The sequence below is a fragment of the Xyrauchen texanus genome, chromosome 24 (assembly GCF_025860055.1).
Source record: "Xyrauchen texanus isolate HMW12.3.18 chromosome 24, RBS_HiC_50CHRs, whole genome shotgun sequence".
Lineage (NCBI taxonomy): Eukaryota > Metazoa > Chordata > Actinopteri > Cypriniformes > Catostomidae > Xyrauchen > Xyrauchen texanus.
In genome coordinates, this window is record NC_068299.1 from 30,563,779 (window position 1) to 30,583,542 (window position 19,764).

Genomic DNA, 19,764 nt, shown 5'->3' on the forward strand with positions numbered 1-19,764 from the left:
AGAAGGTAATGCGATCTGGAGAGAGATAGCGAGATTAACATCCAAGATAGCACCTCCACTACATCGTCTCTCACTATCCGGAGATCGCCCGCATTGCCCAATACATATATCGGTGCACCAACAGATCCACAGCTAGACAACACTCTCCATGAAGTTAGTCTCTTGAGACCACTAATGAAAATACATCTGTTTTGCATTCTATTTGAAAAGGCTATCAGATACATATGGGAGAATGGTTAAGTGTTGCCTATTTTGAGGTAATATTTGACCTGTGCCACGGTGCCATCCCATTAGGCACTGTAAATCTGTTGGCATAATGGCCCATCAAAGGACATTCACCATCAGTACATGGGAAGCAGCATCTCTAAGTAACAGATTCAAAATAATGAGAAAATGATGTGAGAGCTATAAAACTGTAAAATATTGTATGTAAACAGAGCAGGAATCATTTCCATATCAAATGAATAACTGTGCAGTTCTTTCAGTCCTGTTCATACATTCAGTCAGTCTTAATAATATCCTCAGAACTGTATGCGTAAAATGTGAGAGAATGTCGAGCTAAAGCTGAAGAAGAACTAATTAATTGATTTCCAAAGATGGTGGCATCAGTTTGAAAGCTATTTAGAGTTTTGTTTAAGGTACTCATCAGCATGTAGCATTATTTTGGTACATTTTCTCTATTTGGACTTCTGTGGCCTATATACAGGTCCTTCTCAAAAAATTAGCATATTGTGATAAAGTTCATTATTTTCCATAATGTAATGATAAAAATTAAACTTTCATATATTTTAGATTCATGGCACACCAACTGAAATATTTCAGGTCTTTTATTGTTTTAATACTGATGATTTTGGCATACAGCTCATGAAAACCCAAAATTCCTATCTCAAAAAATTAGCATATTATGAAAAGTGTCTCTAAACAAGCTATTAACCTAATCATCTGAATCAACTAATTAACTCTAAACACCTGCAAAAGATTCCTGAGGCTTTTAAAAACTCCCAGCCTGTTTCATTACTCAAAACCGCAATCATGGGTAAGACTGCCAACCTGACTGCTGTCCAGAAGGCCATCATTGACACCCTCAAGCAAGAGGGTAAGACACAGAAAGAAATTTCTGAACAAATAGGCTGTTCCCAGAGTGCTGTATCAAGGCACCTCAGTGGGAAGTATGTGGGAAGGAAAAAGTGTGGCAAAAAACGCTGCACAACGAGAAGAGGTGACCGGACCCTGAGGAAGATTGTGGAGAAGGACCGATTCCAGACCTTGGGGACCTGCGGAAGCAGTGGACTGAGTCTGGAGTAGAAACATCCAGAGCCACCGTGCACAGGCGTGTGCAGGAAATGGGCTACAGGTGCCGCATTCACCAGGTCAAGCCACTTTTGAACCAGTGGCTACAGAGAAGCAGCACTGGACTGTTGCTCAGTGGTCCAAAGTACTTTTTTCGGATGAAAGCAAATTTTGCATGTCATTCGGAAATCAAGGTGCCAGAGTCTGGAGGAAGACTGGGGAGAAGGAAATGCCAAAATGCCTGAAGTCCAGTGTCAAGTACCCACAGTCAGTGATGGTCTGGGGTGCCATGTCAGCTGCTGGTGTTGGTCCACTGTGTTTTATCAAGGGCAGGGTCAATGCAGCTAGCTATCAGGAGATTTTGGAGCACTTCATGCTTCCATCTGCTGAAAAGCTTTATGGAGATGAAGATTTCATTTTTTACAGCACGACCTGGCACCTGCTCACAGTGCCAAAACCACTGGTAAATGGTTTACTGACCATGGTACTACTGTGCTCAATTGGCCTGCCAACTCTCCTGACCTGAACCCCATAGAGAATCTGTGGGATATTGTGAAGAGAAAGTTGAGAGACGCAAGACCCAACACTCTGGATGAGCTTAAGGCCGCTCTCGAAGCATCCTGGGCCTCCATAACACCTCAGCAATGCCACAGGCTGATTGCCTCCATGCCACGCCGCATTGAAGCAGTCATTTCTGCAAAAGGATTCCCGACAAAGTATTGAGTGCATAACTGAACATAATTATTTGAAGGTTGATTTTTTTTTTTTTGTATTAAAAACACTTCTTTTATTGGTCGGATGAAATATGCTAATTTTTTGAGATAGGAATTTTGGGTTTTCATGAGCTGTATGCCAAAATCATCAGTATTAAAACAATAAAAGACCTGAAATATTTCAGTTGGTGTGCAATGAATCTAAAATATATGAAAGTTTAATTTTTATCATTACATTATGGAAAATAATGACCTTTATCACAATATGCTAATTTTTTGAGAAGGACCTGTACACCTATAAATCTTGGTTTTGACTTCTAAAAAGATGCAGTGAGTCCCTTGATACGCTGTAAACCCCAGGGGCATTGCTAGATATAAAGCTCTACTGGGGCACAGGCCCCCCCATTACTCATATCACTTATTTTTTTCTTGAATGCCTGCTGCATGCAAGAAGTGTGCAACACAATGCACTATACAAACTTCCCTTGCTTAACCCACTATTCCTACACTGCAACAAGTACTGGGAAAGATAAACATGTAGAGATATTAATCTTTATGAAAATATTTATTTAAGTATCTTCAACATACTGTACATGAACTTTCTCAACATGTTTTTTGGCATAAAACGCATACACTGTACAGTGCCTTGCGAAAGTATTCGGCCCCCTTGAACTTTTCGACCTTTTGCCACATTTCAGGCTTCAAACATAAAGATATAACACTGTAATTTTTTGTGAAGAATCAACAACAATTGGGACACAATCATGAAGTGGAACGAAATTTATTGGCTATTTCAAACTTTTTTAACAAATAAAAAACTGAAAAATTGGGCGTGCAAAATTATTCAGCCCCTTTACTTTCAGTGCAGCAAACTCTCTCCAGAAGTTCAGTGAGGATCTCTGAATGATCCAATGTTGACTTAAATGACTAATGATGATAAATAGAATCCACCTGTGTGTAATCAAGTCTCCGTATATATGCACCTGCTCTGTGATAGTCTCAGAGGTCCGTTTAAAGCACAGAGAGCATCATGAAGAACAAGGAACACACCAGGCAGGTCCGAGATACTGTTGTGGAGAAGTTTAAAGCTGGATTTGGATACAGAAAGATTTCCCAAGCTTTAAACATCCCAAGGAGCACTGTGCAAGCGATAATATTGAAATGGAAGGAGTATCAGACCACTGCAAATCTACCAAGACCCGGCCGTCCCTCTAAACTTTCAGCTCATACAAGGAGAAGACTGATCAGAGATGCAGCCAAGAGGCCCATGATCACTCTGGATGAACTGCAGAGATCTACAGCTGAGGTGGGAGACTCTGTCCATAGGACAACAATCAGTCGTATATTGCACAAATCTGGCCTTTATGGAAGAGTTGCAAGAAGAAAGCCATTTCTTAAAGATATCCATAAAAAGTGTCGTTTAAAGTTTGCCACAAGCCACCTGGGAGACACACCAAACATGTGAAAGAAGGTGCTCTGGTCAGATGAAACCAAAATTGAACTTTTTGGCAACAACGCAAAACGTTTTGTTTGGCGTAAAAGCAACACAGCTCATCACCCTGAACACACCATCCCCACTGTCAAACATGGTGGTGGCAGCATCATGGTTTGGGCCTGCTTTTCTTCAGCAGGGACAGGGAAGATGGTTAAAATTGATGGGAAGATGGATGGAGCCAAATACAGGACCATTCTGGAAGAAAACCTGATGGAGTCTGCAAAAGACCTGAGACTGGGACAGAGATTTGTCTTCCAACAAGACAATGATCCAAAACATAAAGCAAAATCTACAATGGAATGGTTCACAAATAAACATATCCAGGTGTTAGAATGGCCAAGTCAAAGTCCAGACCTGAATCCAATCGAGAATCTGTGGAAAGAACTGAAAACTGCTGTTCACAAACGCTCTCCATCCAACCTCACTGAGCTCGAGCTGTTTTGCAAGGAGGAATGGGCAAAAATTTCAGTCTCTCGATGTGCAAAACTGATAGAGACATACCCCAAGCTGACTTACAGCTGTAATCGCAGCAAAAGGTGGCGCTACAAAGTATTAACTTAAGGGGCAGAATAATTTTGCACGCTCAATTTTTCAGTTTTTTATTTGTTAAAAAGTTTGAAATATCCAATAAATTTCGTTCCACTTCATGATTGTGTCCCACTTGTTGTTGATTCTTCACAAAAAATTACAGTTTTATATCTTTATGTTTGAAGCCTGAAATGTGGCAAAAGGTCGAAAAGTTCAAGGGGGCTGAATACTTTCGCAAGGCACTGTATATGCAAATAAGAAAACTAGAGAAAACTTTCTTGCGCGTTAGCATTCTTCTATATTACACATTACTCATCAGGAAAACCTCTGTCAAGTAAGTCTATGGAATTGCATTATCCAACATCAGGCAAAATGGCCTCAGACAAAACGGCTTTAGACAAAACGGCTTTAGACAAAAAGGTCTCAGAATGAGCAGAGAGTTGGTCGCTAGGCAGAGTTCATCAAATCAAAAATAGTACTACAGAACACAAAAATATGTTGATTTTCTCTGCAATTCCATAGACTTGAGAGAGGTTTAGCTGAGACTTGATGCTTGCCAACACCTGGGTAGGGTTGCACCAATTGTGCGTAAATTCTCACGTAAGTTAGGATGTAAAGTTCACCCTAAGGTCACATAAAACATGAGCACATTGATGTCATTAAAGGAGTCTGCTTTTTTTATTCCAACCAGTACTCCTGGTCAGAGGCTTCCGTAAATATTTCGTTTATACGTACGGTTACGTCTGTAACGTGATCAATGGAAAGGAGGAGGCAAGAACCGGCTTTTCAATATAAATAATAGTTTAATGAAAAACTTAAAAGAAGACACAAACACACACGACGGACATGTCCTTAAACGATCTCTCTCTCCCGCACAATCATCTGCAGTCAGCCTTTATCCCTCACGGAGGCATAATTAGCCTAATACGGGACCGGGTGTGTAGGATCTCACGCCATTCTAACACCTGGATATGTTTATTTGTGAACCATTCCATTGTAGATTTTACACCACAACTAGGCTAAGTTGTAACGCACGTATAGCTGGTGAAAAAGGCCCCTGAACTTTTGTGTGTGGCTGCACGCGCTGTCGTGGCTTTGGTTATAGCAAGCACACAGGCGCGTGCCACACGGACATGGATTTCTGCGCGCATGCATCAGATTTGTGTTTTCGGTTAAACTGCATTGCTTTTACGTGCGTTGATTGAGTAGGTTAATGTGTTGCATTTAGATAGATCTGTTTCTTTTTTCCGGGATTATCAATCTAAATGAATGCAGTGACAAATAAAGTAAATTGTTAAAACTCAAACTTGAGATTTTACTGGTGCACAGCAGATTTATACTGGGGTACATGCCCCAGTAAAAGGGACGCCACTGGAAAACCCTAATGTTCATTACTGTAAAAATCAAGCTGTCTTAATGAAAATGTACTTGAAATGTCAAGATGTGGTCTCATAACTCATATAACTATGTGCCTTCAACTTATTTTGCTTAAAAATCCATAGACTTTAGATTTTAAGTGTTAATAACCAAAACAACAAAACTGAGGCTATGGGGAATATCCATAATGCATCATGTATGAATTATTTAATTATGTTGTTTTGGTCAAAGGGAACACGTGGGGGCATTTAAATAGTTCTTATTAAGAATTCATAGATGTTTAAGCTCTTTTGTAGCATTATTTATGTTGTCTTGTTGCAAGTAGTTGTTTTGTATGATGACACCATTAGGGTGATCTGTGTCCCATTTAGTTAATTTGGATTAATTAATTAGTTAATTTTATTTTAGTTCACCCTGTGCATGTGCAACTTAAGTGCAGGTGTTTATGCATTTCTGTGGAGAATTAAGTTTATTTAATGATTGCCATATAATAAGTTATAATCTTCATTATTTAAGCTGTGTTATTGTATGAACTAAATTTGAGTCCATTCAATTAAAATCATTAAGTAGAATATAAATATTTAAATAGCAAATCTGAGTTAAGTCCACTTGCATAGTTACCATTACTTAAATAGTTAAGTTTAATCTATATGATCACCAAGTTAAGTGAACTTAATTACACAAACTTAATTACTCAGTTCAGTTGAGGGAGCGAGTTTAATCAATCAATTGAGTAAGTAAACTTTTTAGGGTTTTCAGTGTATTATCAGAACTGACTTTCAAGTCAAAAGGCTACACAAGACAACAAACAGACAAATCTTTGAACGTGATATAATGGCCCAACCTTGAATAGCCCAGACTTGAAATTCATAGAAAAGCCACACCCCATTTAGTCAGCCAGAGCTTGAATGGATCTGCAAGACTAAATGATTGAAGCTGCCCAATTCGAAGTGTGTAAGTCAGCAGAAGCAAACTCAAGAAGGCTCTGAGCTATTAACAAATTTAAAATAGAAATTTCAGTGTTTTAAATACAAATGTAGTAAAGAGCAAAACAATAAATAAATAACACTTCCACTTTTCAGAATGTAGTTTTATATATTGATAGACTGCAAAAGAAAAGATCAATCCCTTTTTGAATTACAGTAAAACCCTTTGAAGTTGTTGTAAGTGCCAGTGTAACATAATAAAAAGCCAGTTGCCACAGACAGAATACAGAGATGGTTTTTAGTATTTACCCATCTCTCAAATGTCTTGTTCTGTATCTCTCATGAATGTTTGATTAGCACACAACAAATTCAAAGAGAAGAATAACAGATCACCGTGCTTTACAGTGTGGGAACTGAAAAGCACGGTTTATGGGTGTGAGCTAGATGAAGGAATAACACCCAAAGGCGTTTATGAGAGGAGCAAGAAGGGAGATATTGTTCCATGTGAAGAAGTCATGCTCTGTGCCTACTCCACAGTTTGATTGGGATGCCACCCAAACTGAGGATAACAGTATAATTAACAGGGACAGCTGTAGAAACGGTCCCCCTGTCAATGGCCACAGCAGAAACCCATCCACTGGGCCTTTGCCCAGACCAGTCTCAGCAAAGCAACTTCTAAAACAATAGAAACAGTTCACAGCCATATCAGTGTCTTGTGCCACAGCAGGTGGTCCATCAAGTCCCCAGTTCATCAACCCCCTTTTAAAGCTTTCTCAAGTTTTATTTTAAATTTCTTTACTATGAACTGCTTGCATCTTAAGGGAATAGTTCACCCAAGCCATTTACAAATGCATTATATGTCATTGATATGCAGTTATAACAACATTAATAAAAATTGAGACTTTCATGCAATACTTGCCAAACAATAAGACATTTTACCTCACATGATATACATGTAAATGCTTAATAATAACACTTATTCAACATAAATAACCTTTGAAAATGGCTAAGAGCGATAGAGTAGCCAAAGTGGACACATATGAAGAATTCAAAAGCTACCAACATTAAGGCTTTTGCATTGCAAATGCAAAATTTCATGGCGAGAACATTTTGAATTGAAACAATTGATTCCCTTGAAACCATCCACAACTGTAATGAACATTCACATGCAGACAAAGTGAGGTATACATGTACATAAAAGTTTGTATTGTTTAATGGTCATCATTATATGATAAATGCTGTGAATGAGCATGAAGTCCTGAAAAGTGTTTTAAGGAGGACTTTAGGGAACTAGGACTAGGTAAATTGGGACATCACTTGAAGTACACCATTCTTTTGACCAGGGTTGGGGAGTAATAGAATACATGTAATGGGATTACGTATTTAAAATTTTACTCCACTACAGTTACAATTTAAATAATTGGTAATTAGAATACAGTTACATTCAAAAAGTATTTTGATTACTGAAGAGATTACTTTGTATTTTATTGTAATTTGTTTCATTTAATATTTAGTCCTTTCAGATGTAAAATATTTATACATATAAATGATGCGATCCAAAGTGCTTTTGAACAGCGGTGAAACACTTTCTTATGATGTGTTACATTCATTCGAGCAGACAGAGAATAGGTTTGAAGTAAATTTGTATCAGAAGAAATAGAAATAAACCTTGTGTAAATTGTCAGCTTTATGCTAAGCTAAAATGCTATTTAAGACCTTTGATATTAGGGCAAAAATCGTATCTTTGATAAAAATGTTTGTATTGTTTTTCTATACAAATATCTAAAAATCCTTAAAACAAGATCAGTTTGATTTATCTTGTTTTAGAAACAACACTGCATAAGATATTTAGGTTTTTCAGAGAATGTATTTTTAACATGTGTATTGTTAATTTTTTATAGTCAAAACAAGTGAAAATAATCTACCAGTTCTGAAGAAGTAATCCAAAGTATTTAGAATACGTTACTGACCTTGAGTAATCTAACAGAATACATTACAAATTACATTTTACAGCATGTAATCTGTAGTGGAATACATTTCAAAAGTAATCCCTCCCAACCCTGCTTTTGACATTACAATATGAGAAATAAAGTAACAACACAAGTGAATCAAGAAATTAGAGGAATTAATACAAACACAAAGGAGACTTTAGCTAAATGACAAGATCCCTCCTTTAAATCTCACTTTAATAATCTATTTTTGCTGCATTGTGACAAATCATTAATTAGGTCATGTTTTTGATTATTGTGTGTATGAATAAGTCAATTTATAAAGAATGTATATATAACATGTAAGATAAAATGCATACTATTTGGCAAGCATTGTGTGAAAGTTGCCTTTTTTCATGTATTAACCACATATCAATGATACATTATTATCATGCATTTGTAAATGACTTATTAGTAATTAATGAATCCCTTTATAAACACATAACCAAGAGAACATTACAGTAAAGTGTTAACAGAAATTCATTAATGTATGTGTTTGGAACAAGAGGGCGAGTAAACAATTTTTCGATGAACTATCCCTTTAAACCCTAGTCACATTTAAACCAGAAGACTCTCATATATCTTCTAAACAACTTACAAACATCCTCTGCTTGGTTTGTACTTTCAAGGCCTAGATAAAATCCCACTTACAGACTCAAACATGTCTTTGTCAGGGCAATGGTATCCCATAAACCCTTTGGGGTTTAGGATGCTGTCACTGTAGTACTTATAGGCTCTCAGATGGTTGCAGGCAACAATGTCACAAGTACCTGGAAAAAGAGCACAAGATTACAGAGGGAGAATGTGATAAGTAGAATGAAGAAATGAATGAAAATGAGAAAGCTGGATCAGAGAAAAGGGTCACAGGGATTTGTCTTGCCTTCTCACAGCACGAGTTAGCCACCATGCGTCTTTGGCTCCTTCAATCTTCCTCATCGACTGGATAAAACAGAACAGATTCAGCTGTGGCCTCCCATCCAAACCCCGCAGGAATTACACAAATGTTGCCACTTGAGCCACGATATCACCCCTCACCCCAACCAAGGCACCACTCAAGCTGATTTCAAAAGAAACCTGCTGTCTTTTTTTGGAATGGAGTTTATCCAATGCTACAGCTCTAGAAAACATACTGATGCCTTGTTGTTTTGGTCAAATATATTCAGTAAGTCACTGTTACATACATAAATGCATGACGGCAGAATCAGATATTATCTTCTTTATAAAGGGGAAATATTTGCTAAATGTGATTTACGTGCCTTTTCTATCCATCGCAGCAGTTTTCTGGTGAAATGAACACAAGAAGCACAACAACAACTAGTATAATTCACTTTCTCACAAATCATGAGTAAAACGTCAGATTAACACTTCACAAACACAGATTTTGTCCCTGTTACTAACACATTGAATGACATCAAAACACGTTTTCTTTAACAGGTAATTTGGAAGATGATATATTTTAAAGCTTCCATTACTGTGCATAAGCAACTACATTTACAAACTTACTCAAAAATGACTAAGATGCACAGTAGCTGAACTGGTGGATCATTGGACTTTGAACGCAGAAGATTGCAGTATGGGTCCAGCAAAGTCAACACACGAGCCAAAAGTGGATAATTGGTTGCTTCAGCTATTGCATTTTTCATAGTTTTTATCATACTGTCGGTTTGGTTTAGGTGAAGGGTTTAGGGTAGGGGTGTTAGTTTTGTTTATTAAAAGCTAGAAAAACAGATGTGGTTTTTAAGGTTAATGCTCTATCATCTCACATTTGTTTTTTATGACATTATTGGTAAGGTTTACATTAAAGTATTAGATTAGGAGTATGGGTTTTGTTCATTTAAATCTCCATAGAGCATTAATCTTAAAAACCACATATTTTGGGGAGAACATTTGACTTGCTTTTAGCACTCCTCAGTGGACACTTCAGCTCTGAACTACTGCGATAAATGTAATAACCACTGAAAATGTGTAACTTTAATCGAATTACAAGAATTGAAAATGTATGCGTTACACTCATTTTTAACTAAAAAGTAATTTGATTACAGTAACTTATTACCTTGCAATCACATTACACCCAACACTGTCTAGCTATACTTCGTGGCAAATATAATGTTAGGGTTAGAGTATATGCCATACTAATTAATATTCACTTAAAAAAGTAACTTTTTTTGTGTAGCACTTTTCACAACACATCATTTCAAAGCAGCTTTACAGGAAATCATGCATTAACAAAATAAAATAAAAATTGTTTTACTAATATCTATAATGTCTTTGTGTAGTTTGATTAAATATAATTGCAAATTGTGTATAAAAATTAAATAATAATTGCATGTAGAACTCCTGTGTGCAAGCTGAAGGCGACTGTGGCAAGGAACACAAAACTCCATTAGATGTTGGTTAATGGAGAAACCAGACTCACTGTGGAGCCAGTTCCCCTCTGGCTAAACAACATGAATATAATGCCAATATTAGTTATTTGTGTGCACTGCAAGTCATGGTTTTAAATGTGTTAATTAAGTAAGCATTAAGGTCCAGTGTTTTAAAAATAAAAATACAATATTTTTTATGAAATTTTAGATTAATGACTAATGTCTTTGAAGTCCATCATAGATTAACTGCAGAAGTTCAAATAGATGCAATTGTCCTTTGTTAGCTGGCTGATGAAGGCTTTTGGTGGCAATTAAACTATAGTCTTTGTATTCAATTTCAAGAGTGTAGTCTATCAATAAATAAAGGTGATGCATGCTTAGATCAATAAGGTGCATTGCAGTTCAACCTTCAGGTAATTTCGGTGAGGTTCTGTGGGGTCCATCCTAAGTCCAAGATTCAGGCAGTGGCATATGAAGTATCTCATGTCTTACAGTTGGCATCAGTTCATCCTCTGAAGTAAAAAAACTGAAGTGATGTCTGGCTAGCACCAGCTGTAGTTTGTCGTCATATCTCAGCGACACGTAGCAGTGGAGTCCGACACAAAGCAGGAATGGAGCTGGATCTGGCAGGCTCTGGTAACCTCGGGATATGAATCAATTAGAACATGGAAACAAATAGACATGGAAACAAACATAATCATATTAGCGTAGATGCCATTCAATTTTATGACAGCGTTATAGATCTTGATGGATGTTTCTGGTTCCGGCAGACCTAATTAAAGCAGCCTAATTGTGAGTTGATGGATAAATTAGGTATATGCCTGGCTAAATAGTGAGTGTTTCTGCATCTCGAACAGTGTTAGGGAGACTATTCCATAGTTTAGGAGCCAAGTATGAAAAGGATCTACCTCCTTTTGTGGATTTTGATATTCATGGAATTATTAACAAGCCAGAATATTGTGATCGTAATGAACGTGATGGAATATAGCGTGTCAGAAGGACACTTAAGTACTGTGGAGCTAGACCATTCAAAGCTTTGTATGCAATTAACAGAATTTTAAAATTAATACGAAAATTAACAGTTAGCAAATGTAATGATGAAAGATGTAAAACTGATAAAAGTTTATTTCGTGAACTTGCTGGACATCCTCCCAGTTTTTTTTTTTTTTTACATTTGGCAGATGCTTTTATCCAAAGCGACTAACAGTGCACTTATTACAGGGACAATCCCCCCGGAGCAACCTGGATTAAAGTGCCTTGCTCAAGGACACAATGGTGGTGGCTGTGGGGATCGAACCAGCGACCTTCTGATTAACAGTTCTGTGCTTTAGACCACTACGCTACCACCACTCCTAACCCACCACTTGAGGTCAAGAAAGCATTAAATAATTTTTCGGCATCAGCAACAGAGAGCATGTGTCATAACTTAGCAATATTTCTCAGATGGAAGAATGCTGTTCTACAAACATTGGAAATTTGATTTTCAAAGGACAGATTGGTATCAAATATATCAACCAAGATCTTTGCTGAAGAAGACGATGTAACAGTACATCCATTGAGAGTCAAATAATATTTTAGAGTTTTTTGGTCCAATAATTAGTACCTCTGTTTTGTCTGAATTGAGTAGAAGAAAATTTCTGGCCATCCAATCTTTGATTTCATTGATACACTCTGCTAATTTGGAGAATTTTGAAGTTTCATTGGGATTAGAAGAAATAAAAGTTGGTTATTGTCAGCATAAAAGGGGAAACTTATTCCATGATTCCTGATAATATCTCCCAGGGGAAGCATATATAAGGAGAAGAAAAAGAAAGGCAGAAGCCCTAAAACTGATACCTGTAGCTCTCCATACTTAAATTTCGTTTGATTTGACAATTCCTCATTAACACATACAAACTGATAAATAGGACCTAAACCATGCTAATGCAAGTCCACTAATGTCAACATAATTCTCCAGCCTAATTAAAAGAATGTCGTGATCTATTGTGTCAAAGGCAGAACTAAGATCTAAAAGCACTAGAAGAGATCAGATGATAAGAGCAAGTAATTTTTAACTCTGATAAGTGCAGCCTCTGTACTGTGATGGGGCCTAAATTCTGACTGAAATTGTTAATATATTCCATTTCTCTTTAGAAATTAAAATAGTTGGGAGGAAAATACCTTTTCTTGTATTTTCGACATAAATGGTAGATTTGAAATTGGTCTGTAATTAGCCAGTGGGTTGATATCTGCCATTTTAAAGTTTCTTGGTACATGTCATATGGATAGCGAGGAGTTAATAATATTAAGAAGAGGTCCTGAGATTACTGGGAATACCTCTTTTAAGAGCTTAGTTAGTATTGGATCTAACATAAATGTTGTGGCTTTTGAAAATTTTATATGTTTTGTTAGCTCTACATGAACTATGACAGCGAAGGATTGAAGTTGCTTGTGAGCAAAATTATGAGACACTGTTTTCTTAGGTGCTGTGACAATTGAAAGCATTGTTCAAATTTTATTTCTGATTATTTAAATTTTAACAGTAAAGAAATTCATGAAGTCATTACTCTTGTGCTGCGACTGAATATCTGGTTCAGTCAATGCTTTATTCCTAACAAATTTAGCCACTGTACTGAATAAACACCTAGGATTGTTGTGGTGATTTTCTATGAGTTTGATAAAATATGCTGACCTGGCAGCTTTTAGTGCCTGTCTGTAGCTACAGACACCATCCTTCCATGCATAGTAAAATACCTCTAATTTTGTATTCTTCCTCTTGTGCTCCATTTTCCATACAGCTCTCTTGAGAGCATAAGTGTAATCATTGTACCACGGTGCAATGCTTTTTCTTTAATTTTCTTTATTGAAGGGGACAACTATATTAAGAGTTCTAGAGAAGACTTTATTTATATTTTCTGTTATTTCATTACGTTTTTCTACTAATGTTCTTTGACTTTTTGGCTTACTAAGTATGTGAGACAATTCTGGAAGATTATTAGTGAAGCTATCTTTAAGAATGGTTGTACCTGAATGATAGTGTGGTGTAGATTGAGTGACATTAGCTGATCGCAACAAACAAGAGTTAATGTAATGATCTGAGATGTCATGACTCTGCAATAGAATTTCTATGATATCAACATCAACTCCATTTGACTAAATTAAATCTAGCATATGATTGGTGATGAGTTGGTCCTGTCACATTTTGTCTGACTCCAAGAGAGTTGAGAATATCAATAAATGCTAATCCCAATGTGTAATTTTCATTATATATGTGAATGTTGAAGTCACAGACAATTAAAGCTCTATCTACATTAACTACTAGATATAAAATGTTCAAATTCACCAAGGAAATCAGAATAAGGCCCGTGTGATCTATAATCTGTAGCAAGGGCAAATGAAGACAACGATTTTTTATTTATATCTGATGGTGTCATATTAAGCAGTATTAGTTCAAAAGACTTAAACTTATATCCTGTCCTCCAAATTACACCAAAAGCTTCAATGTAAATTATAGGAAAACCTCCTTCTCGACACTCGAGGCTCATGTTTATAACAATAACCTGGGGGAGTAGATTCATTTAAACTAATATATTCCTCCGGTTTAAATCAGGTTTCAATCAAACAGAGCACATCCAAACAATGTTCTATAATAACTTCATTTACAATTCGTGCTTTGGTAGAAAGAGACCTAATGTTTAGTAGCCCTACCTTTATATGATGTTTATCTTAAATTTTATTAGATTTATTTTCAAGTTTGACCTTATTCAAATTGTTTTCTAAATTATTTAGTTCAGGGAACAGACACAGTCTTTATATGACATCTAGGTATTACAGTTGTAGTTTATTTGACCTGTGTGAAGTTTCAAGGCGGCTAGAAGATGTTCGGATTAACCAGTTCATCTGCTTCTTGACCTGGGTTCCAGTTAGTCAAATACTGTCATTATTAAGACTATGAGTCAAATTACTAGAGAGGAGAGCAGCACCTTCCCTGGAGGGATGAAGTCCTTCTCTCTTTAGCAGGTCAGGTCTACCCCAAAAACTTTTCCAATTGTCTATGCATCCTATGCTATTCTCCAGCTACCACTCAGACATCCAGCCGTTCAGTGATACTAATCTACTATAAACCTCGTCACCACAAAGAGCAGGGAGGGGGGCAGAGCATATTACAGTGTCTGACATCGTTTTTGGGAGTTCACACACCTCTTTAAAATGAGCTTTAATGATCTCTGACTGGCGAAGCCAGACATCATTAGTGCCGACATGAATAACAATTTTAGAAAATTTACGTTTAGCATTAGCCAGTACTTGTAAATTGTATGTGATATCAGATGCCGAAATGCATTTAACAGTGTTGGCTGGAGTCTCTATTTCCACGTTCCTTACAATAGAATCACCAATTATTAGGGCTCTTTCAACATCATTCTCAGTGGGTGCATCACTGAATGGGGAGAATCGATTGGAAACCCTAACAGAAATGGGAGAGTGGTGTCGCTTATGCCACTGTGACGTCACCCAATCGTCCTGCTTTGGGGGCTCTAGAGCCGGAACCAAAGTGTGCGTGTTACTTGCTGTTCTACCCGCATCTGAAACAGTATCTACCAGCTTCTCTTTCTTACTGACCTCCACTAGTGTACAGATGTGTGCCTCTAGCTCATTAACTTTTTCCGTCAGCCTGACAAATTCCTTACATTTATCACATGTGAATCCCTCACTGTGGATGGAAGAAGCTATAATAAACATGTGGCATGTAATGCAGGAAGAAATAACATGAGCATGCCATGACTTACCTCAATTGTTTGTTTTTATGGTTGTTCTTGAGCAGTGAGGGTTGGAGATCGGTGTGGTTCCTAATCAGCAGATGTTTGAGATTGATGCAATAGTCAAATGCACACAGTCGAGACACGAGATGTAGACAAAACAAAATGGGTGCGCACGGTATAATACGCACAGATGAAACTATAGGAAAGCCGGAAAACACAAAGCATGAGGTAAAATGGCAAAGGATAAAAATTATTAGCATATAATAATAAATATAAGCAATGCTAAGCATCGGCAACAGTAACACTGCATGAGAAGTGTCTAATTCTTCAAGCTACAGAACCCAAGCTTGATTTGATAAAGTAAATTAATGCTAATATGAAATATTACCTACTTTATTGTTAAGATCTTTTTTTCCTGTTCTGTTTTGTAACCATGTATATCATAAATGAGACAGGTACTTCTTATTGCAAAAATTTTACAAAATAGCAAAACTCACCTTCCCATATACTGTTACTGTAATATCCAATATTTGTGAAATAAACATTTTTCACAGCCAGGCATGTGCTCTCCTCCACTGGGGTAGAAGTCAATGTGTCCAAGAGTTTTGGTCATTCCTAGACCTGTAAGAAAATGTTACCTCCGACACATGCACTTTCTTCATTTCTTTTTTGTGTAAATCATAGAACTTGGTTTTATAATTTTAATACACATTAGTTTTAACACACGTAAATAAACAGCACAACGATGTGTTTATTTTTTAACTCTGTGATTGTATTGTTGACTTTTCAGACTGATCTCAAAGCTTATGTGTGCAACACATTGCATACAATTAAAAACAAGAATAAACACATTATCACTTCATAGCACCAATATAAGGGATGATGGGAAGTGAGGAATGATGGGGAGTGAGTCTGTGTGAAAGGCATTGACAGTGATGTGCACAGTCCTTATCATGGACAGGGGTTGAAGGATGAAAAAAGGGCACTGATTTATTTATTTATTTTATTTTATTTGAATGAGGGGTAATTGTATATATTTAACTAATTTATTTGCTTTTTTTTTGAGTAGTTAAACATTTTTGTTATATTATATACTTACATATTATGCATAATTTTTTATTTTTTCCCCCTTTATCACATATTCTATTCTGTTATGTTTCTCACAAAAAGCAACATGGTATTACACTTGTTTACTTATTTATTTTCAGATATGGTCTGTGATAACCCCATGTTTTTGACATATGTCATAGTAAAGCCATGGTATTTTTTAAAGTACCATGAGAGTATCATGAAATAGAAATTCTCTTTCAAGGGCTCTGCACTTTGTAGTGTGTAGGGCATAGGTAGAATCACTTGCGATTAGAATCTGCCCCCGATCTGTTGTTGCTCGTGCTGTTAGAGGCACCTCCACATAATTTTCTTTAATACCGCAGTGATTCACAAATAATAACACATTATCACTGTAGTAACACATTATCACTGTTTAATTTAATTATTAAAATTTGTCGCCATTTTCTGGAAGACCAGAAAGGCACCTTTAGATTTGCTCTCCTCCTGCCGCCATTCTGTGCATGTCACATGTAATTTATTTTTACGTTATCCCTTTTAAATTGTTTGCCGTTTCATGAATTGTTTTCTGTTTCATAAGTAAGTGATCATAATATAATATAATGCCTGTTTGCATTAAATGAAATGTCTTTGGATGGTCAGAAAGATTTAAGAGTACTTTAATACCTTACAGCATACTTGTAATGTAAGCCAATGAAAGCTGTGTGTGAGGCCTCTAAACAGTAGCTGTAACCTTGAGTGATGTACTGTTTACTGTTTGTGTGAGTTTCCACTCTGATGACAGATGTTGTGAATTAAACGGTTATGATGTGGTCTGTTGTAAGACTTTATTCTACCTGTTTTAAAGGTGAAAACAAGGTGGATTTGTAATTGTATGTATTTGGTGGAACAACTTCATCATTCAACATGTAACCATATATTCATCTGAGGTAATTTTGAGGATTTCTTGTTTCAGCTTGCCTTAAATAGTAAGATCATGTGGGCCACATGATTTCCAATCACTCTGATGTTATTGGCTGCCTTTGTGGTGTCCGCCCACCAGTTTCCCAGTCCACGCATATACACATCTTCAGCTGTCAACATGAGCTGCTTGCCAAAAGAGAGCAATGGATTTGAAAGCACTTCTAAAAGTCCACCCTGTCCAACATGAATCATTAAAAAAGAAATGCATATACAAATCAACAAGCCAGTTCTCATCTCCTTTGTCGATATATCCGTGGATTATAAATTGGGTCTTTCTGGTTGGCTTGTAATTGGATATTGCAATAAATTGCCTGTCTGCTAAAATTTCCTAACAATGGGAGCGTTAAAAAATATATTACATATATATTTTATAATTTTCTACAGTTGTATCAAAACAGACAGCATTTGAGAGCTCTGCTTGCCTGATAGTTGTCGGGACTTTCTCGTGTGAAGAGGAGGAAGCGGGTACCAATCTTCTCAGGGCTCCACAGTAACTTGGATAAAGGTCTTTCAATAGTGTCTCCCCATGGTACAACATCAGAGAAACACCCCAGGTTTTTATAGCATACTGTCAACAGATAAAATTAACATGACCAATAATATATCTATGTGTGGCATACTAACTAAATGTCAGAGACGAAAAACATGAATCCATGTGTGACTTAATGTATGCTGCTCCAACAAAGCGGCTCACAAGTCCTGCAATCCCCAGCAGCCACATCTGAAACAAAAGAACAATTTTATCTATCAAAAGAAACTAAAGCTTAAATACTGTTAACATATTTCCCAAAAAAGCACATACTTTGATGATGCCTAGCTTTGTAAGTTTGGGCTCCTTTTAAGCTGTGCGGCTCACAAATTGAGAGGGGAGAGAAAAGCCCAGGTGAGGGGCTGGGCAGGTGGTGACCCATTCTGATATGCACTGCATTGTTAGCCTTAAAATGAAGGGTAACATTTAAAAATAAAAATCTGCGAGAAACTGCAAGGTAATGATAATATATTCTATAAGAAATATATACTCTATAGTGTATGAAACACTGCATCTTAACATGCTTTAAGGATCATAAAGGAATAGTTCACCCAAAAATGAAAATGATCTCATCATTTAATCCCTCTAATGCCATTTCAGATGTGTATGACTTTCTTTCTTATGTAGAGCAAACACACACACACACACACACACACACACACACAGACACACACACACACACACACACACACACACACACACACACACACACATTGTGTTTCCATGTTTTATGGGGACTTTCCATAGACATAATGGTTTTTATACTGTACAAACTTTATATTCTATCCACTAAACCTAACCCTACCCCTAAACCTAACCCTCACAGAAAACTTTCTGCATTTTTACATTTTCAAAAAACATAATTTAGTATGATTTATAAGCTGTTTTCCTCATGGGGACCTACAAAATGTCCCCACAAGGTAAAACATTTTGGGTTTTACTATCCTTATGGGGACATTTGGTCCCCACAAAGTGATAAATACACGCTCACACACACACACACACACACACACACACACACACACACACACACACACACACACACACACACACACGCAGACCTGATATCCTTGAAAAGTCAGGCCAGGGGTCAAAGTCCATGGTGAAGAAAAGGGAATTTTATTAATAATTTGTGTGTATGAATTAGTTTTAATGCTGCTTTGTCAACTTTTCATCAAAGTCTAAGTGCACCAAATGCAAAAAGATAAAATGATCAGTTCCACTGAGGTGCATTAAATGTCATTACCAGTAGATGACAGCAGAGTGCATTAAGCCAACTCGCTCTCTCTGAAAATTGTCGTCAGATATTTATTACTGTAACTAATCAAATCGAGAGAGTCATAATTAAAAGAGATGTACGTGACTCAAACATTAACAAATTATTTTATTACTCACAATTTCAAGATTTTATTGTCTCCACCAGTTAGAATTCTTAAACATGGGACTCATTTGCATTTGACGCCAGTAGGCTTAAATCATTAAAGCCAACCGGTTAAAGTTGGATGGTTTAATTATCTCTCTGTTATTGTAAGACTCTGTCATAATGAAGGTGTATACGCACATAAACCCAATTATTTGCAAATGGTCAAGTGTAAATTAAAGTAAAACAACTGAGGCGTAGGCTGTAATTTTTTCAAGATGAGATACCTAAATGGCTACTTAGCAAGTGGTTCACAAACCAACCCAAGATAATCCTATTTGAAAACAACCTCAAGGTATTTTTGTCACTGCAAGATGCCTGTGCAAGAACTGGTTTATGAAAGGTGTCTGACGTATTGTAGA

General features: G+C 36.7%; 1 pseudogene; it reads right to left on the minus strand.

The window, feature by feature from the left end:
• Positions 1–236: 236 nt before the first annotated feature.
• Positions 237–18,364, minus strand: LOC127617753 (inactive pancreatic lipase-related protein 1-like; annotated as a pseudogene).
• Between the last annotated feature and the right edge of the window lie 1,400 nt (positions 18,365–19,764).